Source organism: Pyrgilauda ruficollis, unplaced genomic scaffold (assembly GCF_017590135.1).
Source record: "Pyrgilauda ruficollis isolate IOZ18807 unplaced genomic scaffold, ASM1759013v1 scaffold3, whole genome shotgun sequence".
Taxonomy (NCBI): domain Eukaryota; kingdom Metazoa; phylum Chordata; class Aves; order Passeriformes; family Passeridae; genus Pyrgilauda; species Pyrgilauda ruficollis.
The window spans coordinates 21,634,272-21,659,662 of NW_024524377.1; positions in this window are offsets into that span (position 1 = coordinate 21,634,272).

Consider the following 25,391-nt stretch of genomic DNA (forward strand, 5'->3'; position numbering starts at 1 on the left):
CTAATCAGATATTTTTCCCAGTTTTCCAGAAGACAGTGTCCATCTGTTTTAGCATCTGCTCAGTGTAGTTTTAAATTCTCCTAAAACCAACAAGCAAGAGAAATGGCTTTACTGCCTTCAAAACACCAAGATCTAAGAACTACTTGGGGTAAAAAAAGTTGCATATGTCATGGTTACAGCTGCAAAAAGTGTCTCTGACCCCTGCTCTCTGCCCATTTAAGTAGAATACACAACCTCCATTTATTTCAGCAGGTTTGAGAAAGTACTTGACTGAACACTTTGATTACAAATATAAATTATTTTTTAAAGTGCAAAAATTTTCTCTGCTGTTAAAGGCACTGACCTTTTGCTGTCATTTCTACAGAGCCCTTACAGCAATAATGAGGGATCAAACTTTGTCCTTGAAGTATCACTTATTACATGAAACATTTGGGTTTTTTAAGTAATAAAACAATGTATACAGGTTTTGTTTCCACACATCTCATTCTTTAACCAGAGAACATGGGGAAAAATCTGAAAAGATCTACCTAAAACAATCAAAAATTTAAATTTTCCTGTAATTTCTAGTAAAACTTTCCTGGAGGGTGAGATTTGGATCACATTTTCACCTACACATTTGCTCCTTTTGCAGATTCAGTGATCCAGGACACTTCACAAAAGTAATCTGGTATCAGAACTCACAAAAAAAAAAAAAAATCAAGCTGGAATGGACCATTGTAGGTAATTCAACAGTTTTACTTCAGTTATCAACTCACAGAATATGTTCATAAAAGAATTTTATCTTGGTGATTCTAACCTGAGAGCATATTGGATACATGTCTGCCTGGAATGTCAACACTTCTGCTGAGAGTTAAATCTATAAATTCACTTTTTTTTCCACACACAGTTTAGTCTGTGTTGTCAGATTGAATTTATACATAAGTTATGATATGACAAAAAATAACGTCACAATTTTCAGTTCAGTCAAAAGACAAGTGGAAAAGAATGCACTGAAAAAAAATTTACTCTAGTTTTGGAAATTTTTTCACTTTTTTAGACTGGTCAACTATGTACTGACTTCTAGAGAGAAAGTTTTATAAGTATTTCATCCTATATTTCATAGTCTCCTTCCTATGTGTGCTGACCCTTCTTCTGCCTTGCACATTATTGTTTCCAAATGTGACCCTCCAGCTTGTGTTTCTGTTACTCTGTGTTGTCAGTCTGATATTACCTGCTTAAAAGAGGAAGAGTGATGCAGGCACAGATTTTCTGAGATCACCCAGTCTGAGATATTGTTAACATGAGGTAACCTAACTGCAAACTACCAAAAGAACTGGAGGATCTTTTCCCTTGGGAAGCCAGATGAGATTCCCCACAAAGCAGACAATAATATATCTACAAAAGTCTACTTAGGCTCAAAACATGTAGCAGACATATTTCTAATCAGAATGATCCCCACAGCCATGTTACCCAGGGACTTCAGACTAGAGGAATGAGATGCTCTTCCATTGGCCTTGTTAACACTGCCCCTTTCAATGAATGCCTGTTGCCCATGTTGAACATATAGCAGCAACAAATGCTTTAGTTTTGCTTCTGTTTTTACCACTGGGTGAAAACAAGGTCTGCAAGTAAGGAAAAATGTTCACCCACGTGTACTGACATCTGCATTAATTAGCAATGAAATCTGAATTATCCCACATATTTCTGTTCCTTCATTCCTTTATCCCACAGTCAGAGCTGTTGCTGGTTCTGATTAGCATTTGTACATTTCCAATGGAAATTGGTAGATTTTTAAAGAAAGGAGGTTGGAAATAACAGGAGATGACAGTGACTAGTGACTGATACATGAATTGTGTTAACAACACAGCTATCCTACAGACAAATATCAGCGTGGAGTGTAAAGCAGGGTGAGAAACATCATGATGCCTTAAGAAGTGATGAAACACAGTGAAATGAAATATAGAAGACACACATATCAAAACCAATATGTCTAAATGGCTGACCTTATTTATACAAGGAATGACATTTACATGGCAAAAGCAATGAAATTTAAATTATTACCTTTAAATGGCAGTAATTAAAGAGTATGAGGCTACAGCAGTTTTCTGCAGAAATAAATAGATATATGAGATCATGCGTTAGTGATGGAAAAGGCTCCATTCAGCACATAATTCTCTGCAGATTTTCTTTATTTGAAAGGAGTGTTACAGCGTTATCATCAGAGTGACTAAAATTAAATGAATTAAAATGTCATCTGGAATTAAGTAAATCCTTTCATTATTATTCAGTCTATCAAAGGAATCCTTAGATAACAAGGAGGAAAGCCCCACAGTTTATCTGATAAAATCAGCATGATAAGTGATTTCAACTTGAAATGTTTATTGTTTTCAGTAAATTCCTTAAAATTAGTTGCATTAAGGCTTCCTACTTATTTACTTTTAGCCCAATGGACAGATTCATTGAATCAATAGGGTTATACTTGCTTTAGAAAGAGTAGAAGAACTGGTCTATACATAGAATTTCGTGAGAAATGGTACTAACAAAACTAGAAATTTTAGTGTCAATAGAGTTAAAATTATATGAAATACTTATTTACTGTGATATAATCAGTGAATATTGGTGGATATAGAAATGCATCCTTTCCTTTTAATGTTTGTGACAATATAAATATGAATAAACACTCTTTGATAGGTCAAATTCTACATTCACAGGAGCGGTTATATTTATTTCCTTGTACCCTTCATTAGTTTTAATAGGAGCACTTTGAAAGCCATTACTGTGAGTTTCTGAAGCTGGCCAAGGGTTTGCATGTGAAAGGAACCTGGGGCAGTGATGTGCCTACTCCCACACAACACTGCTGCTGTCCATGCAGGACACAGAGCTCTGCAAGCACAGTGACAATGAATTCCTTGAACTGGTGAAGCAAGTCAAAACTTCTCTTGTTGGGAAAAGCTCCAAACCTGCTTTTAAATTAAACCACTTGTGTCCAACATGTTTAATTTTGTAACAGGAAGGAAAAAAATGGTGAAAAATGTTTAAATTTTTCCTTAACACTCCTGCTACTAACAAGAATAAATCAGGGAACCTCCATTCAGGATACCAGTTTTGTTTATCCTGTTGCACTGTGTTCTGTTCTTTGTAGGATCTGAGAACTGATACTTCTGTATTCCAAATATACAATCCTATATATTCTGTATGAGTTGTTTAAAGAGCTCTTGTGTACAGGAGAAGTATTTGTCTAAGCCTAAGCATAGATGAAGTATAATGAACAATCTGTTAAATGTTAATGTAATTTATCCTTTCCTAATTTACAAACATGACATATTGCATGTATTTAGTGTTAATCTCTTTTAGACACTCATTTGTTTTGACCTATGTCCATAATATATTATGTACCTTGAGAAATTTATCTTGTCACTTTGAAACAAGATTACAATTAATATGACACACATGAGTTTAAATTACTACTCCAACTAGAGATGTGTGAGTAATGAATTAGCCACTGTCTTGAACTGTTGGCAGACAATTTAAATTGCCTGACTCTGATGCACGATCTGGAATCGCTAAATATGTACACGGTCTTAAGTCAACATGTTTTTTAGATCAGTGACTGAGCAGTAGTCTTTAAACACTTTTTTTCTTAGGGAAAATAACTAAATAAAAGTTAGCTTGGGACTGGATAGTCAGATGTCTGACTGCAAACAATTCTTCCACAGATTTGTTTTGTCACACCACATTTGGTTTGTGATTGTAAGGTCAAGTCTAAAAAGTTAAGTGGTTGCTTATAGGAAGCAGGACTGTAATTGTGATATCATTAGAAATACTGAATTGTGGATAATACTTTATATTTGTACTTGTCACTTGTCTGGTTTTTGACAAGAGGAGGCAATTTTGATGGGCTTCCTGTGGTCCTTGTGTTTTTTATCCTGTTATCCAATTTTCTGCTGCACTGCTTTCCTTCTGTCACACTGACTGCTAGCCAGCCTTGCGTCCTTTACTGGAAGGGCACACAAAGCTTTTCGCTATAGTAGACAGAAATAAAAGGAGACACAATAGTAGGGATGAATTTTGATAAGTACCTTATGTCCCCTGTCCAGGCCAAGTCATACATGCACCTAAGTCATACAGCACCTGAAGGTCTTTCAAATCTTATAGAAAAATTAATGATTATGGAATATGTGTATATATGATTTTTAAAATAAAATAAATCTTGAAAAGAGAGAAAAGGATCTATGATTTTAAAGGCTCTTTGTGGATGACAGGAAAGCTTAGTGATCCTGTATTCTTTGAAAAAACAAATATATCAAACACCAACTAGTCCATAAACCACAATCAAAATCCTAGTACATAAGTAAATGGACACTACTCCAAAAACTCTACTTTTTACATGGCTTATAATATTCAATAATATTTGGATATTAATTTCCCCTAACTTTCTTTCTTTTTTTTTTTTTTTAATTAGATTTTGGCATGAATAAGACTGAATGTATACAAGGTTTATACTCTGTACACTTTTACATTCTGGTTTAATCTCTAGGTATATCTTATGCAAAACTTATCTAGTCTCTGCTAATAATCACATTTGCTCCTATTCTTTGAAAACAAGTGTTTTCTTTATTCAATAATAAACAAGTGAATTATTTATCCAATAATTCAAACCCCCATTGTGTGGGTTCTGAATTATTGGATAAATCCCTGACTTTTTGTTATACCTGATGATAGATTTATCTGTCTGAGTGTTTCAAAACCTCACGTCCACAAATTTCAGGACAAAAGTGTAACGATGCAGGCAAGGGTGTTTATAGCAAATAGCAACAGCAATAACATCAAGGCTATATCCAAACTGACAAAGCCAGGAGTGTTTTGGGTTTCTACACCCCGGTTCATGCTGTGTTTGGAATCCATCAGCCAAAAGTTGGTAGATGTTTGTGACTCCTAACCTACCTCTTACCATGCTGCAACCTCTTTGCCAGGGATCTGCAAAGCAGAAGAGAGGGAACTGGCAGTCCCAGTCTGGACAATCAGGAGCCAAGGACTAATGGCCCCAAGCTCAGGACAGCTATGTCTCATTGCCTGTATGCCTAGTAGCCTACTCTAGGTCTTCAAACAGCTCTCAGCTACTTTGTTTTCCTTCTTTTTTTCATAGCTAAGGTAGAAATGCTCTTCTTTACAGCTGTTACTACATCATTTGCCATAGACTGCCCAATAACATGGCTCCTGGCATTGCTGAGAAAGAAGACATTAAATGGGAAGAAAAAGTGTTCTGTTAGCTGTCAGAGACATACCTGCATTACTGAAAGAAAGTACAGCTTTAAGGCCTGGCTGAATGGGGCTTTGAGCAACCTGGTCTGGTGGAAGGTGTCCCTAGCCATGGCAGGAGTGTTTGGGACTAGAACACTTTTTACAGTCTCTTCCAACACAAACCTTTCCAGTATTCTATGGTTCTATGATCTAATATGGTCCCATGATCATTGACAACTTTAGAAAACACCATTCTTGTTATATTTTCAGCACTGGGAATTTTTGCCTTATGTAGAACATTTTTTGTAGACCTTATCTATTGCTCTTGCTAGACTCAATACCAGTGTCTACTATAAAGGAAGATATAATTGCCTTAAAAATCTGTGAAAATTTGCTAACACAATTTTTGGGGAATGAGGCATTCTCCCAAAGAAGCATCTGAATCCTTGTTAGTCACTTCTAAACTATTTTGAATAATGTAGTAAGTCATGAGATTCTAGATAATCCCTCTACTTTAGTCATGCACTGGACTATGATTTAGTAGCTCTCTTTTTATAACTTTTTTGTAAGAGTTTTTTTATATGCCATATGGGGTGTAGGATGTAGCTGGAACAGATTGGTGTTCATTAATCAGTAATTCGTACTTCATAAAGAGCAGAATTATAATTAAAAGTAACAAATTCTCTAACATTCTTGGTCAGGGACAGCAAGTAATTACAAACACAATGATTGCTGTCTCTACAGGGTTTCTTCCACAGCCACCTACTTCATTCCCACAGAATAGTGAGTGCTTGCAGTTTTATATTTGGAAATAAGTGTCTGCAACCTTTGCACTGGGTTATCAAGAAGCAAGGGTGGTACATCCACAAATTTAGTGACACACTGAGCAAATCTGGGATAAGACCACAGGAGTTACGTGATATCATAAGAAACCTGAAAGTTAAAGGTATTATCAATCTTTGAAAAGTCATGAAAAAAGAAGTCAGATCGGTGTAATGCTCAAATGTTTGGTAGGTCAGAGAGGAAGAAACATTACTGTAAAGAAATTCATAGGATTTTTATCATGCACTGTAACCAGCTCTAAGATGCACTACCCAATACATTAGCATGATGTGTATATCTATATATACTTTTCTGGTCTTATTTTATGCTACAAATAATCTTAATTAATCCTACTTTTCATGAGAACGCTACCTTAATAGATGGATGACACATTGTAGCTATTATGCATAGGATCACAATCAGCAGAGAAGGCACTAAAGAGTCCTCTATAAGGTATGAAAGATGCCCGGAAAGTACCTTCAGGTACAAAAGAGGTCTCTGAATTCTTAATTACTTATGTGATTAAGTCTTTTGGATTGGAATTATTTTTATATTTAATATTGCGGGAGTTTATTGATGTAAACAGGTCAATAGCGGTAGTAGTGATACATATCTCTGCTACTTTCATTCTGTTCTCTTTTACATACTGATGTGGTTTTTAGATATGAGAAACTAGTACTTTTTAGAAAATTTATTTATTTATTTATTTATTAGCCCAGGTGTATTTGTGTGTGTGTGTGTGTGTTTATACTGCTGTGTGTTCTTGGCTTTATGTGGAATATTACAAATCAAATCACTGAAAAACCTGGACATATTTAAATTATTGGTCTTGGTTTTAGTGTGCTTCAGAAAATGTGGCCATGTCCATCAAAGAGCTCTTAAATTTTCCTGTGGAAGTACAGATTAGATGGATACAAATCAAAACACAGGCAAGGAGCTATTCCTTTCAAAAGTTTACCTACATTTACACTGTGTTTTTCTGTTTTAATGTTTCTTTTTCTCAGGTAGTTTTTATCAGCTCCCATGGTTTAGTGCTGGTGAGTCAAATGTGATTGTGATGCGAATCTGAACTTCATGGATTCTCATTCATATTGCAACTCCAGATGTCTTGTGGTTTTGGTGTTACAGTAGAATGATACAAAGTACTGAATGTTGTCACCTATGATTTAAGTAAAATGTTTTGTATCTGGATTTGAACAACCCACTACAGAAAGAATGTGGCTGTGGTTTTCTGGTGGTTGGTTTTTTTCACCCAGTGACTCTAGCCATGTAATTTCAGTAACTTTGTAACTCGAAGATCTCTGGACCAACCATAGAAATAAAGTCTCAAATTTCCTTAGTAATAAGTGATTACCAGAGACAATTCCTCTTCTAAGCAACAATTAGAGCATTAGCTGAACAAAGAGCTTCATCTGGCAATTAGTATTCCTGTGGTGAACAGGGAGAGAATTAGTCAGAGATACTAAGAGGCTGTGGCTGCAAGAGATGAAGCAAAAGGCTCGGTGTGCAAGCTCTCTGATGCACCAATGCCTTCTCTCCTCCCAGTTTGAGAATCTCTTGCATTTATTTTTCACAATAGTTTAATACTCTTGTGTTGAAAGAATACATTATGGTTCAAACATTCATCTCTGCTTCAAAAGATAGGCAGCAGCTACTGGAAACAGCAGGGCTCTCTGCTGTGTTTTGAGTCCTGAGGCTGATCAATAAACTCCAGTGACACAAGGGAGGAAGGGGTAACACACTCACACACTGCTCAGCCCCAGGAATGCAGAAAGGATGAATAGAAAGCTAAATGTTTCTTTAAGGAATGAGACCCAAGCACAGATGGCACTCTGTATTCATGGAAGGCTCCCACATGGTGCAAAGAATTAGAGCCTGCAGGGCCTCATAAAAATAGCAGAATCACCTATGCTTAAAATCTTCAGCCTGATTCACTCTCAGCTACATCGCTGTAAGATAGTAGGAGTAAAGGTATTAAAGTCATTGGATTAATGCAGTGTAACGCTGTCCTTAGAGCTGAACCTCTCACCCACTGTGCGAAATGCTTATCCAAAGGGCTTGTAGTGACAGTGTCATGAATAAACCAGCCAAAAAACCTAAAACTCTATCTTTAACCATGATGAACCAGATCATGGGTTCTATATGGGGCCATGATACCCCTGATGAGGTGGAAATTATCCAGAAATCCAGTTTACTGAAGCATCTGGGGTCCTCACGGTGATTGAAGTTTGGTCTTGTATTAGTGATTTCTAAACCACCATCTCTGTAATTCTTTTCTTTAGCTCAGAAATAGCATGAAGTCAGGAGAAAGGAAAAAAAAAAAAAAAAAAAAAAAAAAAAAAAAAAAAAAAAAAAGGAAAGCCTCTTTTTTTCTGCCTAGTAATATCCAGATGCCTAACACACCCATAAGAGGAAAATAAACTGATGTCATGCTCAGCCTTCAAATATTCCAGAAGTTCAGAATACCTGGAATAGATTAAAATATCGCTGCTGAAGTGACTTGGGTGATTTCAGGAATCTGCACCTTAAATGGACATCTGCTGGAATCTGCTGGACATTTGTAGTGGATATAAATAATGTATGCCACTTATAGACAAACATTTGTATTAACTTTGACCAATCAAATCTTTCCACACTTTCTATATTGCTAAATTCACTAGTGCTACATACATGAGTGCCAAAACAGATCTAGGACAAAAAAAAAAACTGTTGATTTTGATTCAAAACAAAGGCACAGTTTCTGTCTTTGATGTTCTCTAGTAAATTACTTGACAAATGTAATTTCTCCAGAATTTATGTGCTGTGAGTGTGCTAGTTCTGAATTCTCCCTAGTAATGGAAAAAACTAGTTATGTCAGTATCATGTTTGCTGATGTTTAAAAATGAACTTTTAGCTGAATTTCTGGTCCCACGGAAATTCTGTTACATGGACATAATTGTATACTTAAAGCAATCTGGGGAAAAACCTCTTCATTTAACTGCTGCACACCCAGGTGCACCAGACTTCACCGGAGGCAGCAGACAGGGGAGAAGAGAAATCTGATTGTGTCTCTAGCCGAGGCAGGCCCTAGGATTTGTATATGTTCCTGTCTGAAGAGTTTCCCTTTCTTGAGTTTTTACGGAGGAAAAAGCAAATTGAAGGGGACTCTATTTGTCCCATGCCCTCCATGTCTTCCCAGTCTCAGTCTTCTCAATCATAAGTGAATTGTCTGCTAATGAGGTCTCTCAAGGCCATTGAGCTGTGCTTCATGAGGCTGTGGACCAGGGAGGGCTTTCAGAAATCACAGCTTGATGTAAATCCACCAGAACCAAATTCCTGGTAGAAGGGGTTGCTGATGAGGTCTTATCTGTGAGAAATATTTGAGTTTGAAACAGAATAGGAGGGAAGGAAACATCATCAGATGAGAGTCAGGGCCCACCATAATTTTTATCACATATGTAATGGTTGGAATTGGGATAAAATTAGAGGCAAAGGAAGAAGAATGGATTGTTATCTGAATAGCAATGGGATTGTTCTTTATGAATAACAGCATGTGTTCCAATTACCGTGTCAAACAGAGGCAGTGTTCTCTCTGTAGAGCTCCAAAGCATCATATGTGCAAGATTTCTGCCTGCCTGGCCATGTATCAGCCCTCAGAAAACTGCCCTAGCAGAGCCAGGAGACCCCTGACAGCCTAGCGAGGCAGCCTGCAGAGCCCCAGTGCCACTACTGACTGCAGCTGTTGCTGCTTGGAAGGACACTTAAGTACGATATATTATTTGCCAGATTGGTTTTCCACAGGTGCTGCAGTTTCCTAGGTGGATGTTAGGTTGTTTGATGGAAACATCTCGAAGAGCAACATAAAGCGTAAGAGGTCCAACTGGTCTGGTCCTAGATACATAGCTTAAATCCAGAACCCAAATTCATTGAGGATGGATTAAGCATTGATGAATTTGGATATACATGCTTATACAAATATACATGCTTATTAGGCACTATAGAGCCAGCACATAAACTAAGTTGGAGTAATTAAATAAGAGGAAGGCGAAGGGGTGAAAGAAAACACCATCTGCTAACTCTCGATCAGTTGCTTATAAGCAAACTGGAATATAATGAAGGCCATTGCATTCTGATCATGAATAGATCCGTCTGCTTGGCTTGTGTTATTCTTCCTCAAAAGTAGTGCATATGTTTTGTAACAGTTTGGTAAACACATGAAAGAGAGAGGAAAAAGAAAGCTAAAAATTCTCTGCTGAACTGTATGAACTGAAGCAACTTGGATGCTTCATGGCATTTTTAAAATATTTATTTTACAGACAATCTTAACATTGACAGTATCAATAGTTTGGCTTGAAGGTAAGAGCTTGATCATGCAGTCAGCAGTTTCATGTTACCATAAGATCATTTCATTTACCAGAAAGAATCCAGATCAACACTAATTCATGACCTGACATTCTCAGTTATTCATATCCATCAACTGATTCTATTAGTTGGCTGCTAAACATAGGGTGCTCATGGAATCTCCTCTAGGATTGAAATAGCAATTGTTTTCAACTTTGTGGAATTTTCAACACGAATGGTGACTTTCTAGGCTATTAATATAGAAGAGTGACATAAAATGTCATAACCACCTGTTGTGTCAACTACCAGCAGCCAATAATATGTGTTAACACAAGGCAAATACTCTTTAATTTATATATATATATATATGTGTGTGTGTGTGTATGTGTGTGTATATGTATATATGTCTGTATAGATACATACTTGTGTATGTATGTACATATATATATATACACTGAAAGGATCATTTGATTAGATACAAATAATTCAATTATTGCAAAAAATAAAATTGATTGCAGTATTGTCAATGCCGTGGGCATTCAAATTCTGCTCGAGAAGAACTTAAGCAGGTGAAAGACTTTACATGAGAAGGAAAATGCCACAATGAACAGGACAATAATGTGTAAAATGGTTTTGTACTTAAGTCTTTTTTTGAAAGTCATTATATTGAGACATAAAATTACTGATACAATATTTTAAGGACACTTTCCAGCACAGGTGTAGTAAAGGTTCAGTCCTAGTGATGTTAGCACAGTTTAATTACGAAATCAAGAAAGAATTTTGGGAATCTCTGTAGAAGCTGTGAGGATGGTCATTGTTAATAATATTTAAAATTCAGCATCCCAATCTGAATAGAATTTTTCAAAAAGACAGCTCATCACTAGTTCTTCTAAAACAGGAATGCTTTTGGAAGTTGATTTTGCCATCTACTTAAGATAGTACTGCTCCTGTTCTGATGCCACGTTATGGTATCGTAGTAGTGTGGGATCTGTGTCAGGTTACTCACTGTTTCTTTGGCTTTGAAGTTATCAGCAATCAAGTTTGTGCTCAGGAAGAGGATGGAAGCACTCCTTTGAAAGGAAGGCAAACTGCTTCACCTGCAGAAGGCACAACCACACCTGCCAACACAATGGAGCTGAACAGTACACAGGTGACAAACTGCACCTAAAACGCTTCTGGGGAAATGTCCACTCTGTCCCACCCCAAACACATATATTTTCCTGCCCAGAATTTTTGGGGAAAGACAATATGTTCCTTAAAAGCAGCATTGAGCAAAATAAACCTAAGAGGACATCTATTTTATTTTAAAACCATATTCCTGATACCACTAATTTTGCTTTCATTTGTTACAGCAATGAAGCACCACATTTTAGCTGAGAGAAGGAAGCAGTGCACTTTCACCAGGCATTAATTAGGACTTCAATGTACTTGAAACTAATTTTAAGAAGCATTTCTATATATATGCTATGTTTTTCTGCTTGCAAATGCTCTCTGGCCTAATTTCAGTTAATGACCTTTAATTGTGAAAAGTAAACTGAGGGTACACAGACATAATTGTGCTTGAGATATGCTAGTGATATTCTGTAGAGAGTCAGCATGTTTGCTTTTCCAGCTCTTAACATGTTTTTACAGGTATGCTCCCAGAGATTATGAAGTTGTTTAAGTGCAATTCAAATTGGTTTCAAGACAGTTCAGGCTGGAGAACTAAAGCACAATGCTTGGGCTGACAATATTTGAGCCCAGAAAACCAGGATAGCTCAAGCTCACACATGAAGCAGAAATATACACCACTCTTGGGGTACTCATCTGGAGACTCTGAGACAGAGGAAAGTAAAAGTCCCTCCAGATTGCTTAAAAGAATGCTTTTTTTTTCTAGCAGCTAATTCTTGCTCCTGAGGGAAAGTGAATTGTTCCCTCTACACTCACAGTTGCCCAGCTATGACCAGGTAACATTTTTTCTCTGATGGGGCTCCCTGAGGACTTTTCCCAGAGTTCCATGCTCATTTGCGTTGCAAACTCCACAAAAATAAACAGAAAACACTATGTGGCTGTTTAAATGTGAGTCTTGAGGAAATGCTTTCTAATCTTCACAGTACAACAAGGAAATGTCAGGGCTACAGGATGATAAATGTGCTGGGGCTGAGTTTCCCTTGTTTTAGCATAAAACCTGTTTTTTCCCTTGTACTTAACCTGTATCATATAATCATCAGGGACAAATGGATGCTGCGTGAGCCATTTTCACAGCTAAACTCTTACAACTAAATATCTTACAACTTAATACAGAAAATGCATCTTTGCCGTGATTTTATTGTCTCAATGGAGTTATTTAGATTTAGCTGAACACTATATTGAATTATCTCTTGCAAAATAACCCCCTGTTATTTCTGACATCCAGAAACTTGAAGAGGTTACTTGCTGTCTAATGTCATAGTGAATTACTCTTTAAAAGACAATTTTGCCAGTGGGCACCTGGCTAACTGACCATAGCTGCCCTCTCCTTGGAGGCAGCCTCCCTAGGTCAGCTCTGAAGTTCAGGGTTGGGGAGCATATGTACCTTATCTGCTAGAAATAAATAGATGGCATCTCCACACAAGAAATAATCTGATTTACCTGGTGGTTTACCTAAAGGCTATGATAGGAAGTTTATATCTGCCCTTTTTTAATCACTAAACCTTTGTCAAGATCCCATTCATATTAAAATTTTAAAAGCCAGGAGAGGGAAGTATGTTTTAGCATCATGAAACACATTATTCCTTGCATTTCATTTCAAAACAAAGCAAACATGGGCCCTGACACACATTTATTACAGGGAGATAGTGGGATAAATGGGATGAAATTAAATTTGGGAATGAAAACTGTCCTAAAAACCAGTGGAAATCACACGGACCCAGCAAGGCTATTCAAGAAATAGGCACAATTCCAAACCACTCCCACCTCTCCAAACATCATAATTTTGAGGCCTGTGCCAAGCTATTTCAGACCCTACACAGTCCAAGACTAAATGTTTACACAGGAATATTTGGAAAGATAAAACCCAAGTAACATGACTATGTAAAACACATGAATCCCTTTCTACTCTGTTTAAAATCATTTATTCTGAATGAGAGTATTCACACATTGGGATTTAAGGTAACACAACTGACTTCAAATTCCACCTTTGGAAGAAACTTTTTGTGTGAAAATAAGCCATGATTTATAACTGATACATCAAAGGCTGCCTTTTGACTCCCTTGGCTGTTTGCCTGAAAGCCTGAAAGCAGATGAAAAGGTGTTAAAATTAATGAGTTAAAAAGTATCCTGCCTATTTTTAGAAATAGGGAAGATTTATTCCTCCTGGTATTACAGATACAACTTTACTGTCACTGTACTGATTGTTTGCAAGGTCACTTTAATGCTTTGTGTCATGGACTATTTTTTAAATAGAATTTGCTTTTAAAAATTATTCTGGCTATCTGCCTAAAAGTAATGTACTGAAATTTATCAGAAGAGGATATTTCCAGAAAGCTTGCACTGTTATTTAATTATTTCATATCTCTAACATGTAATCATTTTACAAGCCAACTTCATCTCCAGTCAGCTTACAGAGAAATGGGAGAATCCACTGAAAATAGCAACACTGTTCATTGTTGCATGAGAGACTGTGGTTGAATGGGGTGACCTGTTGTGATCTCTAAACTCAGGGGAACAAGAACTCATAACAGGATATGTAACCAAAGCCTGAACTGTTCATGAAGTCTGGAAACTTTTGAAATACATAGTGATTTAATTAATGCTTTTTATATTAAGGATATGCATTTTAATGAAAATAAACCCATAAAAAAAAATATAGCGACAAAACCAGCAAAAGTGTTTAAAATCAGAGCAAGATCTTACTGCCACAAAACGTCAGAAGGTTTATAAATTGTTAGCATTATTGCAAATGCCTGGGAGAAAAACCCTCTTCTGAAGACCCTAGTCCTAGGACCTTCTTATAAATGCAAATAGAAGTGTTAACTTCGGTGCAAGTTGATCAAACACAGTGGCTACCACAAAGCTTACCTCAGTAAAGGGATAGGCAGACATATTTAATAGGGATTTGATGGGGTGAAAATAAGGAAATAAATTCCATTAAAATGTAAAGAAAAATACTTCAAGAAATATGGTACTAAAAATCCTCTGTGCAACTGGGGTTATAAATCACATAATTTAATTAGCATCATTTTATGAGCAATGTGAAGGATCCCACACACTGGAATATTTACTTCTCCCAAAGCACCTGCAGATGCAGTTTCCAGATACCTCCCTTTAAGGCACTCTGTGCACTTGTGCTGAACTTTGTGCTCTCTCCTTCTTTGGCCTGGGAAGAAACTGTTCTTTTATTGGAAAGTTTTCTGAATAAAAAATGACACATTTACATTTAATGGTTTCAGGTCACCAAAATCAGATTTAAGCTCTGTTTTGTCATAAGTTTTAGGTTCACATTTCTTAAAAATACTGTTGTTAATGGCTATTATAAAAGCCATACTGATGTTAATGGCAGACACAAATAATGGCTATTGTTCTTAAAATTTCTTGCTGTGTGTGAAATTTCATTAAAACTGTCTTTACAGTAGTCTTTTGGTGAAAAAAGAATAATTTACATGTAAAAATACACAATACATAATTTCAATTGTAGGCACTGCCAAAGCACAGAGAAGAGAAGCAGATTTTGGCAAAAGCCACAGAGTGACTGTTTCTGTTAAACACAACTGTAAGCAATCATTGAAGTCAGTTGGTAGCTAAAGGAACAGTTTAAATTTATCCATAACATAAATCCATAATGTACTCTTGACAAAATTAAAGTGATATGTTTAACATTAATACATAACCATGTTTAGTTCACATGAACAAGACTTTCCTTGTTCCCTCAGCAGAAACAGAAACAAATCAGATATGTTAAATTTCTTCAATCAAAATATATAAACAAGAAATGTTAACATTAGTCTTGGAAGTGAATGTTGTAAAGAAAAAAGTAATCAAGAAAATTTTAAATTATGCTTCTGCCTAAAATAGATCCCTGTGAGAAAAGAGTCAACTAAACATCCTTTTTTTCAACTGACCCCCAGAGGGACTTCCATCAAAATCATTGTTGGACATAACTGTCTATATGGGAACTTACTCAGGATTTCTTTATGTGATGACTGCAAGAAAACTTGTGAATGTTTCTGGGAACATGATACTTGAAGTGAAAAAGAAAATTATTTATTTTTGGGTGGTTGTATGTTATCAGCTTTGAGTTCCTTCCTAAATACAGCTCAGAGTGAAAGAGCTGACTAAAGGAATGGTCTTGGATCAAACTAGTATTTTCTCTTTTCTGTATTTCATTTTAATCCTCTGTTTGTATGAGAAAACTTCTCTGTGGTATATATCTGACTCTCATCTTAAAATACAGAATCTAATAGTCATTTATAAGTCACATGGTTCTAGAATAGAAGCAGATATGAAAGGTAAAAACATATGACAGAAAGCAGTCAGAAGAAAACATGAGATAAGTATTGTTTCATTAAATCTGTCTGCTTCCTCAGGAAATGCTTTTACTTTGGATACCAGGGAGGCTGGACAGGGCAGTATCTTTTGGAACAGTGTATTAATATAAGTGCTGGAATAAACATATAAATGTAGCTAACAGTCCAATTTGAAGGGCTACATTCTTTTGTTTTTTTCCAGTTGTTGTGATAAGGCACGAAATGATGACACAGACACTGCTGCTCTCGAGAAGAACAAAAAAGAAGAAGCTTTATTTTCTGACTCCAACATTTATAGTTTTCCAAAGGTGACAGTGGATTGGAGGGTGACAGTGCCACCTCTCCAATGCCACTGGACAGACCAAGGGTCCATCAATTCTCTCCACCTCCATGAAAGAATGCAAAACATAGGTTATTTACAGAACTGTGTGTGAAAAAGTTTATTGAAAGAATGTAAACATCAGAAGGCTTAACAAAGTCTTACAAAATCAGGGCGACACCAGTTATTATCACAACCCTTGCATTTTTCTTTCAAGTGTATGTTAATGCATATGAAAGATGGAAACTCACTGGCTGTATCTCTTTGTACCTTTGTTTGCCCTGTTTTGCAGTACTTATCAACAGTACAGGGGTTAAAGCCAGCCAGACACTAGAGAAAATTACAGACTTGATGAGTTTGTTCTTTAGTATTTAATCAGGAAATGGGAAATTGCATGTTGTTCCCTTTTGTTCATGTAATCCCTGTAAAATTCAGTTCCATATTTACTGGTGTATTTTGTTTGTTTTCTGTAGGACCCTGTGGGAGAATCTATCCATCATTCAAACCCACATACGATGCAATCTGAATAAATACAAGTTGGATTCACCAGAAGATTTGCCAGTGATGCAATAAAATATACTGACACTTCTCCACATATACTTGCCATGTCCTATGTGCTTTGCCTTTATAATTAACCTTCTGGGAAAAGTAATATGCAATAAACCTGTTGCAGGTAGCAATAAATTAGTAAATGCAAAACTGATTCAGAGTGGCTGTGTCCACCTGTCTCTAGCCCAGATGTTCTGCTGAAGATTTAGAGACTGTTTTGCAGGCTCTCAGCCTCTGAGTTGCATTCTTGTACAAAACTGGAAACAGTCCTTTTTTGCATGTGCCCCTTTGAGCTTTTGTTTTTCCATTCCTCCACACTCCTCCCACACAGAGCCTCTCCCCTGCACAGCATGTCCATTTGCATAGATTGAAAGTGGTTTTTAATCTGCAGCACAATATTGATTCTGATGTATTATAGCTTTTCTATAAAGCATCTTGTAATATCTTTACTGGGACATCTAATTATTTCAGTAATTGTATTGACTAAGCCATCAGAAAGTACTGTTATTTTATTGAAGAACTGTTGCTAGATTAGAAAAGCATAGTTTTTGTGGTCTGAAGGGCTAGTTTGGTCTATCACGCTATACTTATCCTGTCATCAATAATTAATCTTTTCCAGATTAGCAGTAATTCAACATTGAGTACACAGAAGCTCAGGCTTTGAGATTCATGTGGCTCCTCAGCTCTTCAGAATAATATATTAATTAGGCTAAAGAACACTGAAGACAAATTATTTAGTCCTTGCAGTCTAATTTCCTTCAGTTGTCATATCTTTAAACTGAAAATATAGTTGTGACAGGTAATGCTTAATGTCATATCTTGATGACAACCTTGTCTAACAACACCACTGGCATTTCTATTAATGGCAGACAGCAATCTTCCTGATCAGATTAAAAAAATCCTGTGTTTAAAATGTAATTTGCAGCAAGGGCAACCAAGCAGTGACGACGGCCACTGAGAATTTGGAGACCCTGTGAGTAGCTCTTTTGTATCTGTTCTTAGAGGGCACTGGACTGTAGAGCAGTAAGAGACTAAAGGAAACTCCTAAGGAGGCTAATCCTATTTTACTGTGAAAAGTACTTATGAATTAAGGGCCGGATCTGTAGAGACATAGAAGTTCTTTAAGTACCTTCCACCTGCATTTCAGCACTTAGGCCTTCATTGAGATAGATGGGAGATTTCAAGAAACTTAATGGCTGTGTATTAACTTCCTTAAATGCAGCATCAACATTACTTACATATTCATTACACATTATTTTACAACATCTCAGTTGGTTAATGTGATCTAGTTATACATCCATAATGACAGAAGCATCAAAAGTAAATAAGCAACACAAAACTAACTGAAAGTAATTACATTACTTCCTGGTCTGATGATGTAGAAGTCTCACAGGCCATCTGTAAATTTTCATTTACAGGTTTTGTTGGCCTCTTGCATACAGAGGCCAACAAAACCTGTAAATGAAAATTTTTCTCTTGTGAGAACACCCACTGTAAGTGCACACAGCACCCTTGTTGCCTGATTTTTAGTTAACACTCCACAGTCTGAGAACAAAAGCCCTAGAACATCCCAAACTGTGACATTTGGGAGCCACCGACAGAAAAGCAAATTTGTCTGGGGACTGCTCTGGGTCTATATGTTCTTTGCTTCCCAGAGCACCAGTGCAGCTCTAGGTAGATGTAACATATCATACCTGCAGGTGCAGAACAGTTTCTCTGTTGGTTTGTTTTGGTTTTGTAGGTCATAGCGCTATTCTCTTACACAACAGAGCTAGGTAACAGGTACCAAACTGGAAGGAGAGCAACTTTGGTTCATAGCTGAGCCAATTCACAAACTGCCACAGAAAGGATTTCTCTTACCTTAGTTTTTAGTAGCATGACCTGTTGTGATAGTCCATGAGGACTAGTATTTATTGAGCTGGGTCCTGCTCCTGTTGCCTCTGCTTGACAGACATCACAAGTAATGAATGGACCCAGTGCATTACACTTCACTGTGTGCACTCCTGGATTCTTTGATGGTTAAAGAGCCTGACTCCTCATTTCACATCAGCTGTGTGAATGCCTGGGATTCACTTTTTCATTTGAATGAACACACAGAATATCTAAACTACCTTTTAAATTGCAAGAGATAATGCCAAGGGATCAAGAATATATCACGGTCCTTGGATAACTGCCATTGCAGCACAATTGAACAATAGAACAACACAGGTTCTATTCCAGTCTGAGCTGTTCTAGCTTTACTGTTGCCTATCTGAATCTATTACCTCCTGCTTGACACTTGTCTGCAGCACACAGACAGCACACACAGATGTAATGTGAAAAGCTGCTATGTTTCCTCTTCCTTAATAGTTTGCTATTCTGCTCTGTTTAATGTTGTCACATAGCCATTGACTCTCTTTAAGCAATTATATTCTCAATTAGATGTAAGGTGCTAATATCTTTTTCTATGCTGGAATGGTGTGTAAAGTCAAAGAGACCTCAATTCTAAGCAAACCTCTGATTTTATGGTCATTACGTGGGTGACTACCCACAGTGCATCCTCACAATGGGAAGCCTGAAGGGAGCAGCTTCCAGTACAAAGACATTTCTGAGGTACAACTGCAAAGATAAGCAAGTACGAGGTAGCTGGCTGTAGCTTGCAACTTCTGCTGAATTGTGAAGGCAGTGGGAGCTGAGACTCTTCATCCCTCAAAGATGACTTTTTGCTGTGCTCTTGGAGAGGGAACCAAAGAGCTCTCATGCCCTGAACACCAAAATGTTTAGCCCTGTGTGATATAATCTACTGATGCTAAAGTAGCACATAATTTAATGCAGCAAACAGATTCACAGCTGAACAGACCTGCAAAGAATCACATCATTGTGCACAAAGGAAACTGGATGATATGAATATGATCTGACACAACTGACAAAACCTGACAGTATGTATCAAGCTAATCATGCAGAGAGCAAGTATGGGCAGTTTTCAGAAAACAGGCTTTTGTCATTTAGTTATTTTCCAAAATACTGCATAAAGACTATTTTTGACCTTTTGCCCAGTTCCCTGAAAGTGATGGAAAAATCTTCTCAGATTTCACAAGCTGTTGGATCAGGCCCAGAGCTCGCAGTAGAGTAGCAATTTAGTCTGAAGAGCACTGTCAAAGCCATGCAGAGGCAGTGGGTTAGGATAGATGGAGAGATTCAGGCAGAGCTGAGATTCATATGGAGAATTATTAATGTGAATCTTGCAAAGGCCCTTCTCCACTGTGCATGCCTCTGTTTAGCAAGATCAATCACTCACTTCCACATCAACTGAATCTGTCCAAGACTAGGAAGATAGTAATAATAAATAATTAGCATTTACATCACACCTTTCATCTTCAAAGCATCTTACAAACATTCACTAATTAATCCTCACAACAGTCTTGTGAGTTAGGGATTTTCAGCATTCATTAAGAACTCAAAAAATCTACAAAGTAAAAAAAAAAAAAAAAGGCAACAAGCTCCCCCTTCTCTGACTATATGAGTGTTTACTCAAAATGTGGCATGTCTTGTGAGCACTTCTGTACCAGTAGTTCTTACATTCTCTAAAAAGTAAATACACATAGTAGCCTCATGAATGAAACATAAGGTAAAATAAACCCTATTAAGTCTTTGTCATAATAAAAATATTAAATACATTAATTTTGAAACAATTACACAGCTACTTCATCCTTTTTATCAAAAACACAAACTTTGGAACCACATAAGCATACAGGATGTGTACCTTTAAGTGCTGACTGGTTTTATGTTTGAATAGTGCCAGTCAAAAACATGAAGTTATAAGGTGTCTCCTTGCTCCTTGGGCTTTTTTACCTAGAAACAAGAAACTATCAGTTCAGGTTATGGGATGTGATTGGGATTGAGAATCCACAGAATTCTGTTTTCACTTTCTTTGGGGCTTGAGTGGACAGGAGTTAGAGAGGACAAGGTAAAAGAGGCTGTAAAGGAGGCTTCTCCAGCTACCAAACATAGTTGTGCAGTAAGTATAGATTCCTGGTTAAAACCAGCAGGGCTGAGGAGGCAAAAATACTTCTGCTTTTGGGACTACCTCATTTCCACACCAACCCTGGCAAATTGACTTCGCTTTCACTCAGAAAGTATGTTCTGAGGCCTAAGTAGATAAATTACTTTGTATTTTCTTTTCCATTTAAATCTTTTTTCTAATGAGACTATTGCAAGACCACACATGTGAAGTGAAAGGTGCCAGTGAGTGCTTATTTTCAATGTCTCAGTTTCCTTTTCTGAATGCTAATGGCAGAGACAGCTCACACACCCCATAACTGGTGTGGTTCTTCCTTTCAGGGACTCGTATGGTTACAGACAAAGCAGTATTTACTCCTGAAACTATGCAATATTTAGCAGTTCTGGAAACGGTGTCCCATCTGCCTAGGTGCAATCCTCTGGGATGTCCTGTTCTGCAGCTCCAAGTGTGCTCAGGGAGCAGATTCAGGCCAGGAGTTTTGCAGCAGAAACTTTAGACTTAGTTGTAAGGACATGTGATGAATCCCCAACATGTTGCAACTCAAGACCATAAAGCTCATTTCCAAAAGTTCTCCTGCAGAATATATCACTATAATTGTACCTGCAATCACAATTCTCAAAGCTGACAAGCTTCATGGTTTCATTTCTAAGTCCTTCCCACATCAGAACTGTATCAAAACATGATTTCTTTATTCTTAATTAGAAACAGTAAAATTATTCCAGTTTCACTGGAGAAAAGCTGCATTCATTCTCAAGCACTAGGTAGAAATTAACACCTTTTTGGTGAACTCAAGTCAATGAAGTTTCAACATCTGGAAAGTGCATGTGGTTTGGCAACTAATTTTAATAATTTTACAAGTACAGTGATTTTTTTCTCCAGTCCATGGATATTCTCTCCAAAAAGATCACGACACCATTTTGTCAAAGATGTGGATTTTTTTCATTTTGTATTTTTTTTTCAAGTAAAGCAAATTGGACAGTTTGTATTCAGCAGCAGAACTCATTTTGAACAATACATAGGTAATGGAGCAAAAGATGTATAAGGTAAAAACATGTGCTGAACATATGTACTCCTCTGATGCATGCCAAACTTAATTAAAAATCAGACCCTAATTTGCTGTGGGATCTAGACAGCGTACCAGTTTGTCCAGATGTTTATAAATGAGAAAAATATATTCTCTATTGTAAGTCTGCATATGCAGACTCTGGGAAACTATTGTCCAAGTGTTTTACACTCTCAGATCCTTAAATACAAACATTCACATTGTTGAAGGTATAGTTTATAAATCCTAAATACAATTGAGACCCTCTGAGGATTGCTCAATTTACGTGAAAGAGACTCAATGAAAAGCCATGTATGAAGTCTTAATAAAACCCTCTGAGAACAGAGGTCCTTAGGCTATTCAACAGGAGTTTGTCAGCCTTTCTTCTGAAGTACAAGGTAAGCCATAAATTCAGATTGTCCAATACTACTTTTGTATGCAGCCTGAAAAATAGAGAAAAAACCATTCTTCTAATACTTAATTTTTGTACTCATTAATGCAATTCTGATTCTGAAATTTAATTACTAGCCTTCATGCCATAGAAGAATTGTATTACAGTTATAAAAAAAGTTAAAACAACACAAAAAAACACCAAGTCCCAAAACATATTTAAAATACCTGTTTTCACCATTTGTAGTCATCTACTCAAGAAAAGAAATTAACTGCAAAAACTACCTTGGAGATTTATGTAGCAAATTTATTTATGTAGCAATTTAACCAAGTCATATTTTTTAAGAGAACTTATAGAATAGGAAAAAAATATGGTTAATATAATTCAAATTGTGTTCTTTAACATAACATTTTCAAATATTGTTAGCTTTTGATAAAGTAATAACAAAGGTGGGACTCATATCTAGTAGTGTTGGTTGAGTATAGTGGAAAATGGAAGATTCCTGACTGCTGTGTGAAACACTGACAGAATCTGATGCAGTATTTTGCATCTTTTGGGCACCTCACTGTCAAACAGAAGAATCAGTATCCCTGTATCAGCTTTAACTGGCATGAAAACAAATTTTTGTCCTTGTTAATGCAATTAATTTGATATTTAATGAACCAAATTATTTTATTTATTACACCTCGCATTTTTAATATCCTCTTACTAAAAAACTAGTTTCTATTTAAGAATATTGAAAGCAGCCAATTCTCCCCGTTATTACACCTCGCATTTTTAATATCCTCTTACTAAAAAACTAGTTTCTAAATATTGAAAGCAGCCCATTCTCCCCCCTCTTTTCATTTAATATTTACCTCTTCATGTTGTGAATAATATAATAGTACTGAAGTTTAAAAAAAAGACCTAAGTGATGGCTCAAAATTAGAGTCATGTGTCCCATTAGCAGCAGGGAGTTCCTAATTTAAGACCAAGGTCTTAAAAAGGGAATGATGAGAGACAACTAGTGCTGAGACCTCTGCTCTGCACACAGCTCAACTAGCTCCACTCTTCCCTTGGACTTTCCACAGCTCCATATCCAGCCCTCTGCTTTGCCTTTTACTCAGGTTGTGAACTCTTTAAAAATGTATGTACTGTTATGCTTTTAACATTCAGCAGAAAAGCATAGTCTTTCTTGGCTGTCTTCTGGGCAATTAAATAAAATATGTAATAGGTGCTGTATTTCTGGGGAAAGGACTCTTGATAGAAAGGAATTTCTGTTTTCCCTTTTAAATGCGAGAAACATCACAGAAAGACTGCATGAAGTCACAGATTTTTTTTATCATGGCATAAATATCGTGAAAACACGACATATTTTAACTTGCTAAGAATATTGTAAGCCAGAAGCAGCACTGACTCAAGCAACACTGACTATAATAAAATGTGATGAAAATTTTCAGAGTATTAAATACGATATAATCAGAGTATTAAATGTCTGAATACTTTTTTCTACATACATTGTTATGGAATCTCTCATGTAAATGGATTAATTTGTTAATTGTTTTTCTTCACACAGTTACTATTAACAAACACACTTTTAATATTTTTCCTGTTATTTTAACCATTATTTAACTCTTTACAATGGCAGAATTCTATGGTCTATTGTGCCATTTCCTGGTAGACCAAAAATGCCACCACCATTTCTTATTTTGTTTTCAGGACTGACAATTGCTTCTGCTGGTCTATGTGTGTAGTAGAGCTGGGTGGATTCTCAGCTCAGTTGATCATGACATAAGAAACAGAAGCTCCTGCCTTGAAGCTTTTCTTAACAATTGTCTGTGCAGTAGTGAGCAAAAGAGGGAAATAAAATAATTTTTTAAAAAGCAGGTAAAATTCTCTCAAGACCACCTGATCCTCTCACCTGACATTTAATAACTTGCATCAAAGGGACATCACTGATTCTATTTCATCTTCTGTTAGTCAGTTACTTTTCCTTCAATTATAAATGAGTCAAGGAAAGGCACACCTTTCTTTCCACTTTTGCAGCTGTTGAAGAAGTCCCATTTTGATGTGCGATGCTCACACTGTAACACCTGCATTGGTATCACCAAGAAACTCCACTGTCAACAGATAGCACCTTGGAATTTCTCCTTAGCTTTAATGAGAACAGAATACTGCTTTCTCTCTATCACTGTTTTCATGTGATGCTGAGATGACTGTTAGCAATTTAAGAATTGTTACTTGAAACTTATTTAAATATTAAATAGAAAAATAAACAGCACATTCAGAAAAAAATAAGATTATAAAAACAGGTTTGAAACACTTATGGACTGGTTCATTATTAATATTTCTTCTGTGTTGTCATGCTATACATCTTATTAGGTATTTTTCATTGCTCAAAGTCTTAGCTGTAAGAAACATAAGCTTAATGAGAAGCAATATTTTTCCTTACATTGTAAATATCCTGACAATGACTGAAGTGCTGTTAAGAGAAGTGCAGATAAGGAGTATGTCCTGTCCTCTAAAGCTGGGAAGTAGGTTCCACACATGAGGAGCTCAGGTATTCTGACAAGGGCACACAATCAGCCAGTGCTGGTGACTGTGGATTAATACTAACTTCAAATTCCAGTGTAATTAATGACTATTTGAGGTGGTCTCAATGGCAAGTCAGAGCTGAGGTGTCCCAATCTAATTCTTTGTAAAATCTGCAAACAACATCTATATGAAACTATAGGGTTTGAATTGGTTGATCTGTCAAAGAACATATGCTAAAGCCAAGACATATCTTAGAAAGTAAATAGTGGATGAATGTATTTGTACATCATTAAAAATCTGAGGATCTTAAATCTTGTTGTAATGTCAACACGAAGTGTTGAATTTTGAGAGAGAAACTCTTAATAGCTAGCTTGCTTTCACTTGGAATCATTGGTATTAGTGGCAAACCGTGTTATTTCCTATTTTTTTTTTCCTTTTGATTCCCCAAGAGGGAAGGTAATAATTCATTGGTATTCCCTGGTATTGACTGAGTTGTAATATTTGTAGTCAAAAGAATAATTTTTGCAAGTGAACAAGACTGATCTCTTCCAAAGGATCGGTATTCTGTCAAGTGGTGTAATTGCTGTCAAATCATGATATCACCTGTCTCACCAAATTAAGCAGTAAATAATAAATCTGCAAACATCAGTGCTGTAACAGGTTTGACTGGTGTTCAGCTAATTGCACACATACTCATTTCCACTCACCTGTTCCTCTTTGTAAATACGCAG